General features: G+C 48.2%; 1 long non-coding RNA gene across 1 annotated transcript in view; it reads left to right on the top strand.

Moving 5' to 3' along the window:
- Positions 1–2,219: 2,219 nt before the first annotated feature.
- LOC112581148 overlaps positions 2,220–23,859 on the top strand; it is a 30,824-nt gene continuing 9,184 nt past the window's right edge. Inside the window, exons 1-3 of the long non-coding RNA XR_003105602.3 lie at positions 2,220–4,961; positions 8,226–8,342; positions 11,993–12,069. This is a non-coding gene — a long non-coding RNA (uncharacterized LOC112581148). The remainder of the gene's footprint in view (positions 4,962–8,225; positions 8,343–11,992; positions 12,070–23,859) is intronic.

Below are 23,859 nucleotides of genomic sequence, written 5' to 3'. Positions count from 1 at the left end.
ACCCAAATCATTCACCTGCTTTCCAATACCTTAGATTCCTCTAGTGTAGATGTATGTGGGCTGAGTTGTGTCCAACTCTTTGCCACCCAATGGACTGAAGCCCGCCAGGCTCCTCTGTCTGTGGGATCTCCCAGGTAAGAATACTGGAGTGGGTTGTCATTTCCTCCTCCAGGGATCTTCCCAATCCGGGGACTGAACCCACATCTCCTGTGTCTTCTGCATTGGCAGGGGGATTCGTTACTGCTGAACCACCTGGGAAGCCCCCCTAATGGGGATAATGCCTTTCAAACTGGGGTCATCCCTTAGAGGCAGATGCTTTCAGAGGCAAGAGCTCAGTGAGCCAAGTCACTACACAGCCAAATAGGTGTGTGTGGTTTCCTGAGGTGAAAGGGTGTGTGTGTGTGTGTGTTTCCTGAGATGGAAGGGGTGTGTGTGTGTGTGTTTTTCCTGAGATGGAAGGGGGGTGTGTGTGTGTGTTTCCTGAGATGGAAGGGGGGGTGTGTGTGTGTGTGTGGTGTGTATGTTTTTTTCCTGAGGTGAAAGGGGTGTGTGTGTGTGTGTGTGTGTGTGTGGTGTGTATGTGTTTTTTTCCTGAAATGGAAGGGGTGTGTGCGTGTGGTTTGCCCAGTGGACAGGCATGGAGTTGATGGCAGAGCTGCAGCTTAGAGAGTTGGGGACAGGGAGGTAAGTGAAAGAGGAAACAGCTTTTTCATTCAGTCTCACTTTCATTGAGGGTCCCCTGCATTGTCCTAAGTCATATGAGAGTTGACACCTGTTCTAAGTCAGGTGGGGTCACCTGGCCTGAATAGGACCCTGTGGGCATTAAGCCACTATATATGCTCCTGAGGTCTTGTTAAAACGCAGATCCTGATCTTCTGGGGCAAGGACGGAGCCCAAGATTCTGCACGTCTAAGAGGTTCCATGATCACGGTGACATTCCACGGGCCACACATGGTGCCTCGCTGAGGGATGGTGGTGGGGTATCACGGTGCCCACCAAGCGTGATCAGTGGTTTGCACTACGGGGCTGTGTCTTAAGTGCCTGGCAGCCAGAATGTCACTGGAGAAGATACTTGGCTCCTACAGGGAGGCCTCTGTGACAAGGGTTTCTCCAGAGTGTGGATGTTACCTCAGCTCCACAGAGGGGTGTCCTGTGTGTTTCTAGTGGGTGCACACATGCTGAGGCAGGCAGTGCTTCTCCCCCTGTGATCACCCATCCTCCATCACTAGCTCGAGAGTCAGTTCACACCGAAGAGCACATGACTGATAAGAGACATTCCCCCCAGGAAGACTGGGTCTTCACTGGAATTCAGCGGTGGAACTTAAGGATCAAGGCTCACTTCAGCTGTGAGCTGGGGTTGGAAGGCTTTTGGGACGTCACCCTAGTGTCCCAGATCAATGAAGGAGCCGAGGCAATGGCCAGCCTTGGCCACGTGAGGTGGTGTCTGCTGTGCGGGTCTTCTCAGTGGACCAGGAGGAAGGGGAAGAGGTCAGGTCAGCTGTGTCTGGCAGTGGCTCTAGCTGTTGTTTGCGCCCCAATTGTGTCCAGCTTCAGAATCAGGCTTTCACATTCCCAGCATCTGTCCTGCCCTTGAATGTCAGTTCAGTGGCTCTGATAGTGTCACCGGAAGTTCCCCTGCTCACACAGGCCTCACTGGTTGTTAATGTACCTTTCTTTGCACTTGAGAAGCTCTGGTACTTAAAGGACCCTTGCCTGTCTTCTCCTCTGTCTCACCCTTACTGCCTCCTTTCTGTCCCCTTCCTCTGCTCCTGCTGCTAAGTCGCTTCAGTCGTGTCCGGCTCTGTGCGACCCCATAAACGGCAGCCCACCAGGCTCCCCCGTCCCTGGGATTCTCCAGGCAAGAACACTGGAGTGGATTGCCATTTCCTTCTCCAGTGCATGAAAGTGAAAAGTGAAAGTGAAGTCGCTCAGTCGTGCCCGACTCCTAGCGACCCCATGGATTGCAGCCCACCAGGCTCCCCCGTCCCTGAGATTCTCCAGGCAAGAACACTGGAGTGGATTGCCATTTCCTTCTCCAGTGCATGAAAGTGAAAAGTGAAAGTGAAGTCGCTCAGTCGTGCCCGACTCCTAGCGACCCCATGGACTGCAGCCCACCAGGCTCCCCCGTCCCTGGGATTCTCCAGGCAAGAACACTGGAGTGGATTGCCATTTCCTTCTCCAGTGCATGAAAGTGAAAAGTGAAAGTGAAGTCGCTCAGTCGTGCCCGATTCCTAGCGACCCCATGGACTGCAGCCTACCAGGCTCCTCCATCCATGGGATTTTCCAGGCAAGAGTACTGGAGTGGGGTGCCATCGCTGTCTCCATCCTCTGCTCCTACATCCCCCCAGAAAACTTCTCCGCTGTAGGTGTGGTTGTACTTTGGTTTTCTAAGCATGCACGCCTCCTTGCTACATGTTCATTTTTTCTCTTCCCATTGACCACAGACCAATAATTGGCTGGCTGGGGGGTTGTTTTTCAGTGAAATGTGAAATCTTCCTCTTTGGTGAAGTAAACATTTTGCACCTTCAGCATCCAGTTTGAACACTGATTCACCTCGGGCTAGTACCCCTCAGAGCTGGGTGTGGTCTCGGAAGTGTTCTGGAATCCAGTTGAGTGCTTCTGGGAGAACGGAGAGGTGGCTGGTCTCAGGGTTGGTCACTTGCCAATCGGGCCTTCTGAAAAGCGAGAGGTCAAGTCAAAGTGCCGTGGCTGGGGCTCCCGGGGCGGTCCAGGGTTTGAGACTCCGCACTTGCATGGCAGGGGGCACGGGTTCCACCCCTGGTTGGGGAACTAATATCCCATGTGCCTCACAGCGTAGCTGGAAAAACAATGCCCACCAGAAAGCCCCGCCGCTTTGCCCACTGTCCTGCTGGCGCCAGCACAGTTGGCTTTTCTTCCACAGGGTGATGGACGTGCGTGTTGTCACGGGGAGAGCACTGGCCTCGGAGTGTGGACCGTGGGACTGGGGTCCATCCCCTAAAAGCGGGGGGTGGGCGGGGGGAGGGCAGTCCTGGAACCAATCCCCAGCAGGAACTGAGGAATGATTGTGTTTGGGACAGAGGGATCAGAAGCTTGAGAGGCAAGGGTGGGGAAGAAAACTTCTGTTTTGTTGCCCATAGGCAGACTCACGCTGGGACTCCAGCGAAAACTTGGGAGTTGACTGGACCTGGGCAAGGACTTACCATGGGCTTCTTCCCAAAGGACATCCTGAAGAAACTTCTCCAGGGTCTAGCCGTGCCGGTGGGACTGAGCCCCTGACAGCTTTGATCCTGGCATCAAAGGGGACACTGAACTATATGAGGGCCCAGGAATTGTCAGAGGTCTCACCCTCCCACCCCAGCCCCTCACCTCCCACCCCCATCCCAGTGGAGGCCCTGGGCTCTCAGGAAGGGGAGAGAGAAGGGTCTGGGGTTCAGCAGGCACCCCTCAGCCAGGTTACCCTTCTTCCTGGGCCTGGTCTTATCACCCCCACCATTTTTATTTTACATTGAAGGATAATTGCTTTACGATGTGTTGGTTCCTGCGGTACAACAGCATGAATCAGCCTGAAGTATACATATATCCCCTCCCTATGAAGCCCCCCTTCCTCTGAAGCCCCCCTCTCCCCTCTAGGTCATCACGGAGCACCGGGCTGAGGTCCCTGTTACACAGCGAATTCCCACTAGCTGCCTATTTTACACATGATAGTGTATATGCTTCAATGCTTGTGCTCACCATCTTTAAGGGCTTACCTTGTACCCTCTGTCCTTACCACTGAAGAGGTTACTGATAAAAGCTGTGGGGTCCCCTAGAACGAGTTTCCCCCATTCTTGCAGCTTTGGAAGGCAGAAGGTTGAATGGCCAGTGGTGGAGTTTGAGACGCCGGCAGGGTGATCTGGGGACAGGGCTCTCCCTGGTGGACGCAGCACTAGCCTGGGGAACGGTGTCTGCACCCCGCCTTCTTCCCTTCCCAGGTGGTCTTCCTCTTGTCTGCACAGGCCTTTCCTTGTTCTGTGGAAAATCAGACAGGAAGCTGACACTTTCCTCGAAGGATGCTCTGAGCAAGTTTGTTCTTCCTATGCTCCGTCTCTTCCTTTCTGCAGGGAGGGTACCCCACGAGCCCTCCTTTCTCAGCAGCCTATGAGATGACTTCTTGAAGCTCAAAGCTGTGGGCAAAGAGGAAGGAGCTCTGTGGCCATGTCATTGTTTCTCTCCTGGGGAGTGGAGACTGTTTACCTTCATGTTACCCCAGTAACCACGTGGTTTCCTGGCCATGTTGGGCAATGAGATTCTGGATGAGTAGACAAAGGGATCTTGGGGCCGAAAAGGAGCCCATGGTCCTTCTGCCTCCTGCCCTCCACTCAGGACGTGTCAGCCCCATTTTCAGGTGAAGCAGCTAAGGCCCTAAGAGGTTGTATGATGTGCCCGGGGCTGCAGAGGGAGGTGGTGGCCAGGGCCAGACAGCAGACTGGAACCCACCAGCCCTGGAGCCCCTGAGCCCCAGGGCCGCTGCCACCGCGCCTGGCGTGCAGCCTTCATCCTGGTCAGGCTCAGGCCGAGCCCTTACCCTCCAGGTAGGAGCCACTGTGGCTCCCATTTCACAGAGGAGCAGAGACACTCAGAGATGTTAATAAAACAACAGATACATGTTGGTTCCCTATTTAAAATGTACCTCCATCCCCCTCGTCTCCACCATGAAGATGAAGCGAGTGATGACGTCACTGATCTGGGGGACACCTGAAGCCCCTCTTTCCCTCCCTTCAGTGCACACTCATTTTCCCCCCACCCCCTGGCTGATGCAAGTGGTCGGATGATCCCAGCAGACCTTGCACAGCACTAGGGGCACCAAACTGGAGACCTGCCAGGTGCTAGACTGCACCCTGGAGCCAGACGAGGAGCAACCGACAGGCACAGTGGCTGCTGGACGGGAGAGCGGCTTCAAGTGGCTTGAAAAGACCCCTTTTGCCTCAGTGTCGCATCTGGTAAGTGGGGGTTGGGTGCACTGGGGGTGGGACTTGGTCTCAAAAGCTTCTAGGTCTGAAACTCCATTTTGGGAAACAAGTTCAGAGGGAGAGGAGGGGCCTGCGATGGTCCAGACAGGACCCCAGGACTGGAGGGGTTTGGAGAGCAGAGCCAGAGTCATGGCCTGTGTCACGGCCCCCTCCACCTCTGGTGCCCCCCACCTCCGGACTTGTGGACTCCCAGTTCTAGCTGAAGCAGTGCCTGCTGTTCCATCTGTGGAAACTAGAAACTTCTTCTGCATCTGAGCTGGCTTAGAGCTTCTCTTGCCCTGCTGGACTTGGCCGGTGCACTGGGAAAGTTCCCTCATTTTAGTCTAAGGATTCGCAGACTGGTGTCGAGGGGGAATGTGACAGGTGGGATCTCACGCGTGGTAGGAGGCGCTGCCTGGTGAGGGTCAGAGGGTGTGGGTTGGGGATTTCACCCCTGACTCATAGGGATCGGGGGAGAAGCTGGGGGTCAGTGGAGGGAGGCCAAGGAGACTTCCTGGGCCACCCACTCTCTCTCTGCCAGACAGGTGATGGGGATACAGGGCTTGAGGACCAGAGTCCCCCCAGACCAGGGGTCCCACCTCTGCCCCACACAAGCTGTGGCCCCTCAGGCCAGTGAGCTTTCCTAGCTGAACCTCTGTCCTTTGTCTCTAAATGAGGGCCTAAGACCAGCCTCACTGACCTCACAGGCGGTTGTAGAGGTTAAATGCTAAGTAGGAGGGTGAAGCAGGGGAAAGAGAGACCGAGGCGTGGGCACCAGCACAGAAGTTACCAGGCACCCCGGGGGGATTCCAATTCCCCTGTACAAAGGTCTTTCTCTACCTTAACTCTTGTTGGGACCATTCGCTGGTTTTCTAAGCATGCACACCTCCTTGCACCCACCTTCTCCACACAGGTGGGGATCCCTTATAAAATGCCTTCACGCCCTCTCTCTCTCCTAGTCCTCCTTGCCCCTCCGTGCACAATTCACCAAAGCCTAAGCAAGCCTGGTGGGCTCCATCCTCATCTATAGGTGGGGTTTGGTGAGAGCTGAGCCCCCAGCTCACCTGTCCAGGGTGCTGCTCCTCATAAAATAAAGTCAGATAAGGTCTGAGAGGTCCCTGAGTCCATCAGAAAGTTTTCTCTAGGGAAACTTCTCCACTCTGAGCAGTGCTTTCTTCCTGATGTCTGCTTGCTGGCTCCCCTTTGCGATCGCCTGGTGTCTGCTGGCACCCCCGTTCCCCTCTGCTTGGGGCTCATCCTGCTGCAGCAAAGTTACTTAGGTATTTGCCTGCTGATGGGCAAAGACCTCCCAGAGCCCAGTGGTACAGAGTCCATTATCCCCTCCACTGCCGGAGGCATAAAACTGCAGAGACCCACCTGGATTTCCAGTTCATCTTCTGCACTTTCTGCCTGACTTCCGATCCAAGCCAGCCTCCCAGGGCCTCGGGGCTTCAGTGTGACTGCTGGCTTCTTGGATTCCTTTCTCTGCTGGAAAGAGGAGGTATTCTCCTTAGGACCCTGAGCCCCCTGTCTGTCCAGAAGCAGAGTGAGGTACGGGCTCGCGTTTAGACCTGGAGGCCTCCTTTGTGCTCTGAGGGAAGGCTGAAGCCCAGAGTGTGAGAGCCACTGCCCAGGTCACACGGCTCAGGGCAGGGCTGGAAGGAGTTTCCCCATTTAGAATGCAGGGCTCATGGGGAGATGTCTCACCTGCACTTTCTGATGTTTGAGGCTCAGGGACCTGGAGCCCACCCTGGCCAAGTCCACCCAGAGTGCACTGCTGAGCAGCAGGCTGCAGACGGTCCCCAGGGCAGGCATGGCCTCAGCTGGCTGGGGATACACGGGCCTGGAGGAGAGACTCTGGACCACGTGCCTCCCCTCCCCTCCTTCCATCCCCTCTGCCCCACCTTCCATCCCTGTGCCCCAGCCCTGCAGTTAGCCCCAGGGCTCCGACCTAGACCTGGGGCCGCAATTGCTGAGTAGACAGCTTAGCCCCCTGTGTGCCTGCCTCCCCAGCTAGGAGCCGTGGAAGGACGTGGGTGCTCTTTGCCAAGAATGTTCATTCAGAGGCGGGATGTTTGACAGTGGGGCTACCCCAGTCCTCTGTCCCAGGCCCCGAGGAGGGATGACGAAGCTGAACCAGCAAGGTCCCAGGAGACTGTTCAGATGGCCCTGCAGACACTCAGTTGTCAGGGTGAGATAAACCCATAAAAACAGGTCCCTACAGATGAGAGCCGCCAGAGTGCCTGCCTGGGATTCATTTATTTGGCTGTGCTGGGTCTTCATTGCTGCATGGATTTTTCTCTAGTTGCGGCAAGTGGGGGCTCTCATGTTGAGGGGTACAGGCTTGCGGGCACAGGCTCAGTCATGGCGCACAGCTCCACTGCTCCTCGGCATGTGGCATCTCCCCAGACCAGGGATCGAACCCATCAGCAGGAGGATTCTTTACCACTGAGCCACCAGGGAAGCCCCTGTTTGTTTTAAACAGCAGTCCCATCTCAGGGCAGCCCAACCTCCGGGTGCTAATTAATATTCCTTGGGAACTAAAAAAGCTCATGACGTCCTCTGGGTAGAAATCAGCAGCAGAGGTCAGATGCCCTGAGAGATGGCTGGGTTTGCCTGGGGCAGCCCCATGGGGTGGCCGTCTGCTCCTGTCCCCAGGCATGCTCAGCCCTGAGTTTAGGTGGGAGGGAGGGGGGCGGCCCTGAGTCCTGCCTGGTGTTGCTGCTAGGTGGTCTCGGCCTGTCTGCGGTTCCCTTCCTCCAGGGACAGGATCACTTGATCTCAGGAGCGTGTCCTGCCCTGGCCTTTGCTGCTTTCCATAAGGGATTCTGCTCGGGCTCTCATAGCCTCAAGCCTATAGGACTCCAGCTCGTTTTCAGGCCTCTCTAAGGGAAGGCCATTTTTCAGATGAAGAAACTGCAGGAGAGCAGGGCAGGGACCATCTCCAACAGGGGCTGAATGCCAGTGCTTTCTTCTGGGTGGTGGTGATGGCTTGGCTCAGCCTTTGCTAACATGTGGGCTGGTCTCCCCAGTCGCAGCCAGGTTCTAAGAGGGAGCAGAGGGGCCTTGGGGCCTGGAAAGCTGGGGCCTGGTGCTACCCCACGTGACCCTGGCCTTGGGGAGGTCACTCAGCGTCCCCCTGCTCAGGGCTGCCTCTCAGAGTGGCTTTCAGGATTAATTGAGGTGATGGTGTGAAATCCTTTACAACCTGTCAAGTATCATGCAGATAACAACTATTTTTTGTACCCTGGCCAGCCTCTGCTACATCAGATGTTCTCAGATGAAGAATTCATCAACCACATGGGGGATTCCATACCTGCCCCAGACCCCTTCATGACACGGGATGCTCAGGCGAGGATTCCTGAGGGCTCGGTGAGTTGTCTGCGTAGACCTTCTAGTGTTCTGGAGGAAGAACTCACTTCTGACCAGGCTCTGGCTGGGAGAGTAGGAAGGGCTCCGCTGGCAACGGAGCAGAGCTTTGAAGGGAAGCCCTGCGGCAAGCAGCGAGCAGGAGCGGAGATGAACAGCAGGCATGAGTGCAGACTGTGTGGAGCCCCAGCCAGAATGTGGGATGCTCAGAGGAGGGTGGCAGAGGTGGGGGATGGATCGTAAGGAAAGGCCTCAAAGGAGATGCCGGGTGAGGATAAGCACAGTTTGGGAGCTGCTGGGACAAGGCACTGGGGCTGGATCTAGAGAAGGGGCTATAAAGGCTCCTGAGGGGCGGAATGACCCAACAGGACCGTAAAGGCCTGGGAGGCTGCACCACTCTTTTCATAAGGAGGACAGTCGATGCCCCAAAGACCACAGTCCCCCCGAGCCACGCAGCCCTCAGTGGCAGTGCTGGCCACCCGACCAGGTTCTGAGCACGGCAGAATGGGGGTCGGGGAGCCAGCAGACCAGCAGTCATCCAGTGACCTCCTGATGCAGATGGACTTCGGGGGGCACTGGACCCCTGTGGAGACGGGACAGTGTGGGCCCTGGAGGGGCTGGCTGAGCCCCTCAGGGCACTGCAGGGGCCGAGTATCAATACCTCTGCTGGGAAGCTTCTCACCACCAGCGCACCCACCGTGGAGGCTAGAACCCTTCCTTCAGTCCCAACAGAGTGTAAGCCTGTCACCTGGAGGCCTTCACCCTTGGGGGCCACCTGAGCTCAGGCCTGGGGGCCCAGAAGGCCTGAAGGTGGGGCAGGGTTGGGGGAGACACACTACCCACAGGCAAACACCCACGCTTCTTGCTGTGTTATCTTTGAAAACAGAAATGTGCCTGCGGGTTTGAAACCACCCCAAGCACATCCCAAAGAGCTGAGGCTGGGTCAGGGAGGAAGGAAGGGGTGAAGGACCTCAGAACCACTGAGGGAGCGGAGACGATGCCTGGAAAGCACCTCACTGCATACCCCCAGCTGTGGGACTGGGGTGGGAACCCACTCGGATCTGGACCCCAGAGGCCTCTGGAGGAGAATAGTGTAACTTAAGCTAATGTTAACTGATGCTGAAGCTGAAACTCCAATACTTTGGTCCTCTGATGGGAAGAACTGACTCATTTGAAAAGACCCTGATGCTGGGAAAGATTGAAGGCAGGAGGAGACGGGGACGACAGAGTATGAGATGGTTGGATGGCATCACCAACGCGATGGACATGAGTTTGAGTAGGCTCCAGGAGTGGGTGATGGACAGGGAAGCCTGGCGTGCTGCAGTCCATGGAGTCGCAAGGAGTTGGACATCACTGAGCAACTGAACTGAAGATAGACTCCCTCTCCACATATATTTGAGGGCTTCCCTGGTGGCTCAGATGGTAAAGAATCCGCCTGCAATGCAGGAGACCTGGGTTTGATCCCTGGATCGGGAAGATTCCCTGGAGAAGGGAATGGCAGCCCACTCCAGTATTCTTACCTGGAGAATCCCCATGGACAAAGGAGCCTGGCGGGCTACAGTCCATGGGGTCACAGTCACACACAAGTGAGCAACTAACACAAGTATCTGAGCTGCTTCTTCTGGAAAATTTCTAACACTGAAAGAAAGCAGAGAGAGTAATGCAGTGAGTCTCCAAGCATCCATCGTCAGTTTCGACATGTATTAGCATCTTGCTTCATGTTTTTATCCCACTTACTGTTTTTCCTTTTAGGGGAATATTTTAAAAGCAAATCTCAGCAATCATGTAATTTCGACCTTAAAAGCTTCAGTATGTATCTTTAACAGATAAAACGCACTCTCTTAGGCTGTACCAGCCCTGTGCCTGTACCTGATTATTTTTTTTATTGTTCCTTTCTACATTTACTAGCATTTTTTCCTTCAGCAATTATTTTATCACCGTGATACATACACAGTTTGTACAGGAAAGGCAAGAAAAATATATGATTTTTTTTTCTTATTTTCAAAGTAAGGTCATTGTTCTAGCAACCTTCAAAATTTTTCTCCTATCACACGCTCAAAGAGTTTTTAAAATATGTGTTTCAATTGATTATAGTCATTATTAGTTTTGATGCTTCCATATTTGAAGAGTTGATTGCTGTGTGCTTTTGACACAACCCTATTGTTTTCCGGTAGCTTCCGTTATGACTGAGCATCTAACACTTTTGTTTTTTTCTGTCCCGTTAAGAAATCCTGGGCTCATTTTGTGCGTGCCCTTCCTGCTTCTGACCTTAATCTGTAATTTCTTTAAGAAATGCTGGTTTCTTTTAGTGGGAAGTGGTTTTTAAAGACCACAGTCTGGGACTTCCCTCATGGTCCAGTGGTTAAGAATCCACCTGATAACGCAAGGGACACAGGTTTGATCCTTGGTCCTGGAAGATTCCACGTGCCACAGAGCAACTAAGCCTGTGCACACTACTGAGCCCTCGCACCCTAGAGCCCACGGACCACAGCTGGAGAAAGCCTGCTCCAGGAGCAAAGGCCCAGGGCAGCCGTAAAGAAAGAGAGAATTTTTTTTTTTTTTTTTTTACAAAAGACCACAGTCTGGATGCTAATTAGTTATACTGCTTCTAGGCTTTTTCAGTGCAGAGATGAGAAAAAATATAGTTTTAGGAGAAAACTAGGTCATGAGTTAATTGTGTTATTTCCAAGTAAAGCTTCAGGTGACAGCGCTTTCAGTTCCTGAGTTGTATGCATTTTTAAATCCCTTCTTTTATCTTAAAAATCTTGGTTTCTAGTTACAGTAACAATTACTTTTCTCTTGCTCTGTCTTACGGTATCAACATAATACTTTCAAAATAAGATGACTGTAATTACTACAAACCATAAACTACTAAATACAGCCTATTAGGAATGTACAGTTGAAAACACCTGAATACTTATTTTCTGTCTGTGGTTATGGATTGGGCTTGATATATAAGTAAAATTACATCCATTTGTTCTCTCAGTTTTTAGGGCTTTTCCCCTCTTTAATTGCTATTTTCTAAACATCACATGCTTCCAAAGTCAGCGCACAGGACAAGGTTCATGTGCGCTAAGCCGCTTCAGCCGTGTCCGACTCTGTGACCCCGGGACTGCAGCCCACCAGGCTCCTCTGTCCATGAGATTCTCCAGACAGAATACTGGGGAGGGCAGCTGTTTCCTTCTCCAGGGGATCTTCCCGACCCAGGGATTGAACCTGCTTCTCCTGGGGCTCCTGCATTGCAGAGCAGAGACTGTTACCTTCCATTTCTGTCCCCTTCTCTCGGTCTCTTCTTTCCTCTATATTAACTATTTTTACTGTGATTTTTTCCTTTGACCCCTGAGTTATTTGGATGTGTACATATTGCTTACATTTCCAAATACTTGAAGATTTTCCCAAATATTCTATTACTGATGCCTAGGTTATTTCCATTATAGTCCAAGAATATGTTCTTGATGCTTTTAATTCTTTTAAATTTGTTAAAGAATGTCTGAGTGTCCAGAAATGAGTCTATCTTGATGAGTGTTCCAGATGTACTTGAATGCATTTAAGTGTTGTTGGGTGAAATATTCTATGAATGTCAGTTAAGTCACACTGATTGATAGGTTTGTGTATGTATTCCATAACCTTCTTTTTTTTTTTTTTTAAATTAGGGATCTACTTCTTCTCTTGCTAAAAGAGGAGTGTTAAGATCTCCAGCTGGAATTGGAAATGACGTCTCTTCAGTTCTGTGAGTTTTTGTTTCACGTATTTTGAAGCTCTGTTTTAGGTGCATGCGTATTTAGGGTTGTTGCCTCCTTGATGAACTGATCATTTATTATGTCCTTTTTAAAAAATCCTTTATAAGTATTTGTTGTCCCGAAGTCTACTTTATCGGATATTTCTCATTCTAGAATCATTTTTATGTCATTATAATATAGATACTTCATCTTTCTTTTGATTAGTGTGTGTATAGGAAATCTTCTAAGTCATTGTTTTAATTTGTGTGTTCATGTTTAAAGTAGGTTTTGTATAAACAGCAAGTAGTTCTGGGTTTTGTTTGTTTTTTAAATCTATTCTGATACTCTCTCTTAACCAGGGCCTTTTACTCGGGAGTGTTTAGCCTATTTATTGTAATCACTTGTACAGTTAGGTATAAACCTACTAGCTGTTTTCTATTTGACTCATCTGTTCTTTGTTCCTTTTTTTCCTCTTTTCATGCCCATTTTTGGACCATTTTTTTGTGGTATTAATCATTGGTGACTTATTAGCTATATTCTTTGCTTTATTCTTTTAGTGGTTGACCTAGGATTTAAAACACAGCTTCACCACAACATACCTTGAACAGATAGGATATTCCTTTTCTATACTATAAGATCCTTCAAACAGAATACTCTGATTTCCCTATTGCCATTATTTCTGCTGTTTCACACATTTTATTTCTATATGCTGTAACCTCCACAGTGTACTTCGGATAGTCAGTACTTTTAGTGATATTAAAGAAATGAAAGAAAATCTTCTATTCACCCAGATCTTTACTAGTAATTTCTGGTGCTCCTTATTCCTTTGCATAGATTCAGATTTTCATCTGGTGGTATTTGCCTTCTACCTGAAGAAATTACTTTCACATTTCTTGTATTTCAGCTTTGCTGGTAATTCACTGTTTCAGTTTTTACTTGAAAAAGAGTTTATTTCGCCTTTAAAAAGGGATATTTTCACTAGGTGTAGAATTCCAAGCTAACAGGCTTTTTTTCTTTCAGCACGTCTGACATTAATCTTCTAATGCTTTACAAAATTTCTGATGAGAAGTTGGCTGCCATTGTTATATTTGCTCCTTTATCTGTAATATACCTTTTTTCTCTGGCTGCTTTTTTAACTTCAGTTTTATTGTAGTGTGTGTGAGGTACTTTGACTTCCTAGAATCTGTAGGGTTATAGTTCTAATCCAGTTTGAAAAAAATTTTTGGCTGTTTCTTCAAAGATTTTTGGACTTACACATATAAACTACTTAATATTGTAGTAACTTGTTATTTTTTTGGAGGGGTCTTCTCTCTCTTTCTGTGCTTCAGTTTGTGTAATTTTCATTGCTGAATTCAGACTTACTGGTCTTTCCTTCAGCAGGGTCTAATGTCTGTGTACTCCCATCCAGTGTATTTTCTACTTTAGATAATGAGTTGTTCATTGCTAGAGACTCCATTCGCAACTGTCTTGCATCCCCCATTTTTCACTTTTAAACGAAAGCATGGGACGCTGCTCCTAGTTTTGACAGTTCTCACATTGGCTGTTGAGTTTTCTATCTAGAAGGGATGTGTATTTGATCACAATTCTCAGGTTACTTGACTCAAAGGGCCTTAAAAACTTGCCTTTCTCCTCCCCGTGCTGAAACCACACTGGTGTTATGGCGATGAGTGGTTTGGCCCTACTCCTTCACGTTCTAGAGTTTGACCAACTACCTTAATGTCATCTGGGGGTTTCTTTTGCTCTCCTTGTGGCTTTGTTTTTGTGAAAGGACTGAAAACCTGTGTGGCTGTTCCGCCACCGTGAACCTCACCAGAACTCTGTATCTTTTACATCACCCTTCCATTCGTCTCATTTGGGTTTGGCAACTGCCCTGGAAGATGGACACAACCCTGTATTCCACTCCATTGGTTTATTTTGTTGTAACAAATTTGAACTATTTCCCTTAGGAATGGCTAACATGTTACTCCCCTAAGCATAAATGGTTGAGGGTGGTAATTTCATTTACTTCCAGCTTACTGTCATTGATCCTGGTGGTGTAAGGTACAAACCCAGCTTATGGCCAGGAGCCCAGTGACCTGTCACTAAGCCCACTGTGTGACCGGGGCCAGCGCCCTCTCATTATTCATTCACTGATGGCAGCAGGCACTGTACGGAGGACCAGGCCTGCCCTAGGGAGCACAGAGAGAGTGAGAGAAAGCAGAAATGTAGAGCTCATTAGAATTTAGTGTAGTCTGTGTCCGCTGAGAAGCCTGAGCAAAAGTTGCCTTCTTGGCCTTTCTTTTCGTATCTGAATGGAAGGAAAGAAGCAACTATTATCCTCCTGTTCTCTGAAGGCTTGGATTTTGCAGACTGAGTGGGCCAGGCCACTGTATCCTCACTTCAGCCAAAGTGGTTTCACTTTTTTTTTTTTTGCATTTTATATGTTATCAGCTAATATTTATTATTTTTAATATCATTTTTTTTAAATTGGAGGATAATTAACAATGTTGTGTAGCTTTCTGCCATACAACGTGAATCAGTCCTAAGTACATGTATATCCCCTCCCTCCCACTCGATCTAAGATTTATTTCAAAGCAGAGGTTCTGCTGCTGAGAAACGCACAAGGAGCCTGTAGAAGAGGGGTCCACATCTAACTGTGGGCTCTGAGGAGCCCCCGCACTTCCTCTCTGATCCACCCTTGAAAGGACCAATTTCAGAACCCTCGTGGTGGTGGGTCGTGGCGCCAGCACCGGCTCCAGCATGTGGAAGTGGTGGCTTCTGAGCGTCCTGCCCGTTTGCTCATCAGGAAGGCAAGGGGTATGTGCCTGCACACGAAGGCTGTGCTGCTTCGCGCGGGCCTCAGTAAATCGCAGCTGCTCTTGTGACTTCCAGTTCAGGTCAGGGCCCTGGGGCCTCTGGTGAGAGGTGATCTTTGGTTCAGGGATGGTTAGGACCAGAACTGTGCTCTCCATGCTCTCTGGCCTAGACTGTAAGCCCTACAGTTAGTCCAGCCTTTGGCTCCAGCTTCCTCAGGCCCCAGGGATGTGCTGAGAGCCCAGGTCCCTGTGGCCAAAGGGAACCTTGTTAGGCAATTTTTATGTTTTAAAGATTATTTTATCTTGGAGTATTGTTGATTTGCAATGTTATGTTTATTTGAAGTGTACAGCAGTGTGATTCAGGTATAAACAGACATATGTATATATAAGCTTCTCTTGCTCTTGGCTTCTTTTTGCATATAGGTTATGACAGAAAGTTGAGTAGAGTTCCCTGTCCTCTATAGTAGGCCCTTGTTGATTATTTTATAGATGTTACTGAAAGTGTCAGTTGCTCAGTCGTGTCCAACTCTTTGTGAGTCCCTGGGTTGCAGCCCACCAGGCTCCTCTGTCAATGGAATTCTCAAGGCAAGAATACTGGGGTGGGTTGCCATGCCCTTCACCAGGGGATCGTCCCAACCCAGAGACAGAACCTGGGTCTCCTGTATTGCAGACTTCTTTACTGTCTGAGCCACCAGGAAAGCCCATAAATATTAGTGGGTGTTGCTTAAACCCAGCCGCCTCATTTATCCCCCCCAACTTTCCCTTTTGGTAACCCTAACTGTATCATCTAAGTCTGTGAGTTGTTTCTCTTTTGTAAATTAGTTCAGGTCTATCCATTTTTGTACTCTACCTGTAAGTGATATCATACATGTCTTTCTCTGCCTGACTCACTGGACTTCATGTGGACATCTCCCGGTCCGTCCATTTTGCTGCAAACAGCATTCTTTCCTTCTGTTTCTGGCTGAGCCACAGTCCACTCAGTACATGTAGCATGTCTTCATCCGTTCATCTGTCGATGGACATTTCGGTTGTCCCCATCCCTTCTGTGTGCGTGCTTAGTTGTTCAGTTATATCTGACTCTTTGCAGCCCCATGGATTGTAGCCCACCAGGCTCCTCCATTCATGGTTTTTTTCAGAGGAGAATACTGGAGTGGGTAGCCTTTCCCTTCTTCAGGGGATCTTTCCAACCCAGGGATTGAACCCAGGTCTCCTGCATTCCAGGCAGATACTTTACCAGCTGAGCCACAAGGGAAGCCCAAGAATACTGGATTGGGTGGCCTATCCAGCCCATCTTATTCAGTTCAGTTCAGTTCAGTTGCTCAGTCGTGTCCGACTCTTTGCGATCCCATGAATCGCAGCACGCCAGGCCTCCCTGTCCATCACAAACTCCCGGAGTTCACTCGGACTCACGTCCATCCAGTCAGTGATGCCATCCAGCCATCTCATCCTCATCCTTCTCCTCCTGCCCCCAATCCCTCCCAGCATCAGAGTCTTTTCCAGTGAGTCAACTATTCGCATGAGGTGGCCAAAAAGTACTGGAGTTTCAGCTTTAGCATCGTTCCTTCCAAAGAACTCCCAGGGCTGATCTCCTTCAGAATGGACTGGTTGGATCTCCTTGCAGTCCAAGGGACTCTCAAGAGTCTTCTCCAACACCACAGTTCAAAAGCATCAATTCTTCAGCGCTCAGCCTTCTTCACAGTCCAACTCTCACATCCATACATGACCACAGGAAAAACCATAGCCTTGACTAGACGGACCTTTGTTGGCAAAGTAATGTCTCTGCTTTTGAATATGCTATCTAGGTTGGTCGTAACTTTCCTTCCAAGGAGTAAGTGTCTTTTAATTTCATGGCTGAAGTCACCATCTGCAGTGATTTTGGAGCCCCCAAAAATAAAGTCTGACACTGTTTCCACTGTTTCCCCATCTATTTCCCATGAAGTGATGGGATCAGATGCCATGATCTTCGTTTTCTGAATGTTGAGCTTTAAGCGGATAGGAGTTATTTATTTACATCCTTACAGCCCTTGTGAATGAATGTTAAGCACTGATTTGCAAGTTGTAGTTGCGAGCAATGGCCACAAGATGCAGGATTTCTTCATGCCAACTCTGGTTACTGGGGCAACCAGAGCCCTAGGGAAAGTCTTGTTCCCGGGTTGTCCATTAGAGTGTAGTGTACCAGCACAAATACCCAAGGGCTTGTGATTCATTACTGCTCCTTCCTCATCCTTCTCCTCCAGGTATATTGGAATCCCTGCCAAGCTGCTATGCTGAGGGGTTGTCATTTGTAAGTGGGGTGCCTCTAAGGAAGTGGGAACTCAGAGGACATGGGAGACCAGATGACTTTTCAAAGCTCTTCATGCCTGAAGGGACCATCATTTTGGGGGTCCTTTAGGCTTGGTTTAGCTGCAAGAGGGACCACCTGGATCTAAAGATTGTGGTCACATCCAGAGGGGACCAGACACTACAGGTCCCAGGGGGCTCATTGTTGGTACAACCTCCCCAGCACCCTCAGCCAGAGGAGAGTTGTAGCCTTGGAACCCAAGCCTCCTTAGGGATGAGATACCAGCCCAGGTCACCAAGGCCTGAAGGGAATATGGTAGGTACTTATTTTCATTAAAAACTTAAAAATTTACATATTTTTCTTTTTGGCTGCATTGCGTCTTAGTTGCAGCACTCAGGGTCTTCACTGTGGGGTGGGCCACTCTAGCTGGCGCGTGAATTCTAGAGCACGCGGGCTCAGGCATTTCACCCCATGGGTTCACCCCTTGGGCCTAGCTGCTCTGAGGCAAGTGAGATCTTAGTTCCCCAAGAGGATCGAACCTGCATCCCCTGCATGGGAAGTCATATTCTTAACCACTGGACCACCAAGGAAAACCCAAAGATGCTGAGCATATTTTCATGTGATTGTTTTTTTTTCTTTAAAGAATGGGAGGAAAATTTTGCTCTTGAAATGGCATCTTAAGAGTTGGCCCTGTACTGAATTCATTGATTTACCAACTGCAGGGCATTTCTTGAGGGAAGAGGTCATTTACAGTCCCACAGGCCTTGTGAATATTAAGCACCCTGAAGCACCAGCTTTCCCTTCATGGATCACAGCTTTGTAGTGGTGAAGGGGCTTGCATAACTCAGTGAAGCTATGAGCCATGAAGGCCACCCAAGATGGACAGGTCATAGTGAAGAGTTCTGACAAAATGTGGTCCACTGGAGAAAGAAATGGCAACCCACTTGAGTATTTGTGCCTAGAAAACTTCATGGACAGTATGAAAAGGCAAGAAGTTATGACACCGGGAGATGAGCCCCCCCGGCCCCCCAGGTCATACTGCATTCGGTATGCTACTGGAGCACAATCATTAACAGCTCCAGTAAGAAACAAGCCACTGGGCCAAAGTGGGAATGACACTCAGTTGTGGATGTGTCTGATGGTGATAGAACCAGATGGTCTGGTTGAAAGATGGTGGTAAAAGATGTGTCTGATGCTGTAAAGAACAATATTGCATAAGAACCTTGAATATTAGGCCCACAAATCAAGGTAAATTGGACATAGTCAAGCAGGAGATGGCTTGACTGAACATCAACATCTTAGGAATCAGCCAACTAAAGTGGACAGGAATAGGTGAATTTAATTCAGATTACTATTATATTTACTATGGTGATGGCATTCCAGTTGAGCTATTTTAAATCCTGAAAGATGATGCTGTGAAAGTGCTGCACTCAATATGCCAGCAAATTTGGAAAACTCAGCAGTGGCCACAGGACTGGAAAAGGTCAGTTTTCATTCCAATCCCAAAGAAAGGCAATGCCAAAGAATGCTCAAACTACCGCACAATTGCACTCATCTCACACGCTAGTAAAGTAATGCTCAAAATTCTCCAAGCCAGGCTTCAGCAATATGTGAACTGTGAACTTCCTGATGTTCAAGCTGGTTTTAGAAAAGGCAGAGGAACCAGAGATCAAATTGCCAACATCTGCTGGATCATGGAAAAAGCAAGAGAGTTCCAGAAAAACATCTACTTCTGCTTTATTGACTATGCCAAAGCCTTTGACTGTGTGGATCACAATAAACTGGGAAATTCTTCAAGAGATGGGAATACCAGACCACCTGATCTGCCTCTTGAGAAATTTGTATGCAGGTCAGGAAGCAACAGTTAGAACTGGACATGGAACAACAGACTGGTTCCAAATAGGAAAAGGAGTACGTCAAGGCTGTATATTGTTACCCTGCTTATTTAACTTATATGCAGAGTACATCATGAGAAACGCTGGACTGCAAGAAGCACAAGGTGGAATCAAGATTACTGGGAGAAATATCAATAACCTCAGATATGCAGATGACACCACCCTTATGGCAGAAAGTGAAGAGGAACTAAAAAGCCTCTTAATGAAAGTGAAAGTGGAGAGTGAAAAAGTTGGCTTAAAGCTCAACATTCGGAAAATGAAGATCATGGCATCTGGTCCCATCACTTCATGGGAAACAGATGGGGAAACAGTGGAAGCAGTGTCAGACTTTATTTTTCTGGGCTCCAAAATCACTGCAGATGGTGACTGCAGCCATGGAATTAAAAGACACTTACTCCTTGGAAGGAAAGTTATGACCAACCTAGATAGCATATTCAAAAGCAGAGACATTACTTTGCCAACAAAGGTCCGTCTAGTCAAGGCTATGGTTTTTCCTGTGGTCATGTATGGATGTGAGAGTTGGACTGTGAAGAAGGCTGAGCGCCGAAGAATTGATGCTTTTGAACTGTGGTGTTGGAGAAGACTCTTGAGAGTCCCTTGGACTGCGAGGAGATCCAACCAGTCCATTCTGAAGGAGATCAGCCCTGGGAGTTCTTTGGAAGGAACGATGCTAAAGCTGAAACTCCAGTACTTTGGCCACCTCATGCGAAGAGCTGACTCATTGGAAAAGACTCTGATGCTGGGAGGGATTGGGGTCAGGAGGAGAAGGGGATGACAGAGGATGAGATGGCTGGATGGCATCACTGACTCAATGGATGTGAGTCTGAGTGAACTCCAGGAGTTGGTGATGGACAGCGAGGCCTGGAGTGCTGCGATTCATGGGGTCACAAAGAGTCGGACACGACTGAGCAACTGAACTGAACTGAACTGATGGGCAAGAATCCCTTAGAAGAAATGGAGTAGCCATCAGGGTCAACAAGAAAGTGTGAAATGCAGTACTTGGGCGCAATCTCAAAAATGACAGAAGGATCTTGGTTCATTTCCAAGGCAAACCATTCAACATCATAGTAATCCAAGTCTATGTCCCAACCACTAATGCTGAAGAAGCTGAAGTTGACCCATTCTGTGAAGACCTACAACACCTTCTAGAACTAACACCAAAAAGAGATATCCTTTTCCTCATAGGGGACTGGAATAAAAAAGTACGAAGTCAAGAGAAACCCAGAATAACAGGAAAGTTTGTGGATTACAAAATGAAGCAGGACAAAGGCTAAGAGTTTCCCAAGAGAACCCATTGGTCATAGCAAACACCCTCTTCCAACAACCCAAGAGACGACTCCACACATGGACATCACCAGATGGTCAGTACTTAAAATCTGATGGTTCTTTGCAGCCAAAATGGAGAAGCTCTATACAGTCCATGAAAACAACATCTGGAACTGACTGTGGCTCAGATCATGAGCTCCTTATTGAAAAATTCAGGCTTAATTGAAGAAAGTAGGGAAAACCACTACTCCATTCAGGTATGACCTAAATCAAATCCCTTACGATTATATAGTGGAAGTGACAAATAGATTTAATGGATTAGATCTGACAGGATGCCTGAAGAATTTTGGATGGAGGTTCATAACATTGTACAGGAGGCTGTGACCAAAACAGTCCCAAGGAAAAAGAAATGGAAGAAGGCAAAGTGGTTGTCTGAGGAAGCCTTATAAATAGCTGAGGAAAGAAAAGAAGCAAAAGGCAAAGGAGAAAGGGAAAGATATACCGAACTGAATGCAGAGTTCCAGAAAATAGTGGAGAGAGATAACAAGGCCTTCTTAAATAAACAATGTAAAGAAACAGAGGAAAACAATAGAATTAGTAGAGATCTCTTCAAGAAAACTGGAGATATCAAGGAAACATTTGATGAAAGGCTAGGAACAAGAAAGAAGAGAAACAATAAGGACCTAACAGAAGCCAAAAAGATTAAGAAGAGGTGACAAGAATACACAGAAAAACTATGCAAGAAAGATCTTAATGACCTGGATAACTGTGATGGTGTGGTCAATCACTTAGAGCCAGACATCCTGGAATGTGAAGTCAAGTGGGCCTTAGAAAGCATCACTACGAACAAAGCTAGTGGAGGTGATGGAATTCCAGTTGAGCTATTTCAAATCCTGAAAGATGATGCTGTGAAAGTGCTGCACTCAATATGTCAGCAAATGTGGAAAACTCAGCAGTGGCCACAGGACTGGAAAAGGTCAGTTTTCTTTTCAATCCCAAAGAAGGGCAATGCCAAAGAATGTTCAAGCTACTGTACAACTGCGCTCATTTCACATGCTAGCAAGATTATGCTCAAAATCTGTCAAGCTAGGCTTAAGCTGTACTTGAAATGAGAACTTGAAGATGTACAGGATGGGTTTTGAAGAGGAACAGGAAACCAGAGATAAGACTGTCAATATTCCCTGAATCATGGAGATAGAAAAGGAGTTCCACAGGAAAAACACCTCCTTCATTGACTACACTAAAGACTTTGAATGTGTGGATCACAACAAATTGTAGAAGATTCTTAAAGAGGTGGGAATACCAGACCACCTTACCAGTCTCCTGAGAAACCTGTATTGAAGTTAAGAAACAACAGTTATGGAATAACCAGACATGGAATAAAGGACTGATTCAGAATTGGGAAAGAGTACGACAAGGCTATATATTGTCACCCTGCTTATTTAACTTCTATTCAGAGTACATCATGTGAAATGCCAGGCTGGGTGAATCACAAGCTGGAATGAAGACTATCAGGAGAAATATCAACAATCTCTACACAAATGCTACTCTAAAGGCAGAAAGTAAAGCGTAACTAAAGAGCCTCTGATGGGAGTGAAGCCTGCTTGAAAGTCAACATTGAAAAAACTAAGATCATGGCATCTGGTCCCATCACTTCGTGGCACGTATTAATAGAAGGGGGAAAAAGTGAAAATAATGACAGATTTTATTTTCTTGGGCTCCAGAGTCACTGCAGACGGAGACTGTAGCCATGAAATTAAAAGCGACTTGCTCCTTGAAAGAAAAGCTATGACAAACCTAGACAGCATATTGAAAAGCAGACATATCACTATGCCAATGAAGGTCTATCTAGTTTGGTTTTTCCAGTAGTCAGGTACAGATGTGAGAGTTCGTTCATAAAGAAGGCTGAATGATGAAGAATTGATGCTTTCAATTTGTGGTGCTGGAGAAAACTCTTGAGAATCCCTTGGACTGCAAGGAGATCAAACCAGTCAGTCCTAAAGGAGATCAGTCCTGGGTGTTCACTGGAAGAACTGTTGCTTGAAGCTCTGTACTTTGTACTCTGTATTTTGGCCACCTGATGCAAAGAGCTGACTCATTGGAAAAGACCCTGATGCTGGGAAAAATTGAGGGCAAAAGGAGAAGGGGGCAGCAGAGGATGAAATGGTTGGATGGCCTCACTGAGGCAACGACCATGAACTTGGGCAAACTCTGAGAGATGGTTGGGGACAGGGAGACCTGGTGTGCTGCAGTCCATGGGGTGATAAAAAGTTGGACACAACCTAGTGACTGAACAAAGGACAAAGCACCAAGGTTCAAATTGTTTTGAGACAGAACCACAAGCAAGGATCCCTTCTTTATGACCCACTCTTGCAACCATAGCCTAGAGCTAGTCCTGTTTCTGCCTGGTAACTTATGAGTGGAAAGTGTCTGAAGAAATACTCAAGGGCTGTATCTCATTGCTTACACTTGACCTCCAGCCCCAGACAAATCCAAAATTCTGCCAAAGTGCTATGATGAGGGTGCTGTGGTAAGTAGATGGGAGACTCTAAGGAAGGAGGCTGGAAGTCCAGCCCCAGAAGCCTGGGAGACAATATGACTTTATGAAACTCTTCACGGACAGGGAGTTCATGACCTTTCAGAGACACAAACCTTGGCATAGCTGTAAGTAGACCAGTCTGAATATGGGAAAGGAAGTCCCAAAAGTAGGGACGAGGTAATCCAGATACAGTGGGGGGAGCAGCAGCTGGCATAACCTCTGCAGTTCCCGCAGCCCCACCACAGCCCAGCCTTGGGACCCACGCCTGCTCAGGCCCCATGGATGTGACACCAACATAGCCCATCAGGAAGGAGGGGCTGAACGCAGGCCTTTGGGTTTAATTTTCTTTTCTTGTGTGATTCGTATCTTCTCTTGCAGTACAGTTTACTTGCAAAGTCAGCCTCTTGTCAGGAGCACAGCTCCTTGATCCATCTGTCCATACAGGACGTAAGTATCCCTTTGCACATTCTCTACACGAGTAACTTACTACACTGTTGAGGAGAACTCCCTGTTGTATCCAGGAAGTCATAGTTCATTAACTTTCCTTCTAACTATCTTTCCAGGCCTCCACCAAACTCTCTGTATACCTGCCCATCTATAATTCTGTCTCTCTTTCTCTTTCTGGCTATCAATAAATTTCTCTACCTATATTTATATCTGTCCATTCATTCACTATCTATACATCCACCGGCCTGTTTCTCTGTGAGTGTATTCCTCTTTTAAGTCCATGATTCCAGCTACCTCTATATCCATCTATCTAGGTCTGTCTGCCTGTCTAGCTAGCTATGTATCTATCTCTGTATTTGTGTTTTTCTTTCTCCAGATACCTATGTATCCAGGAATCCAGCTATTGATCTACCTCCCCGTCTATATTCATCTCTCTCTCTCTGCTTCTCTGCAGCTGTTGGAAGATCTTTCTATGTCCTTTCATCCTCTGTGTGTGTATTTATGTTTTATCCATCTCTCTATGGATCCAGTCTCCCTATCTCCAGCTAGATCTCTAGCACACTATCTCTGAGTTTCAT

The sequence above is a fragment of the Bubalus bubalis genome, chromosome 21, assembly GCF_019923935.1.
Source record: "Bubalus bubalis isolate 160015118507 breed Murrah chromosome 21, NDDB_SH_1, whole genome shotgun sequence".
In the NCBI taxonomy this organism is placed as follows: Eukaryota; Metazoa; Chordata; class Mammalia; order Artiodactyla; family Bovidae; genus Bubalus; species Bubalus bubalis.
The sequence above is the reverse complement of the archived record's forward strand: the minus strand, read 5'-3'. Positions and strand labels throughout refer to the sequence as shown.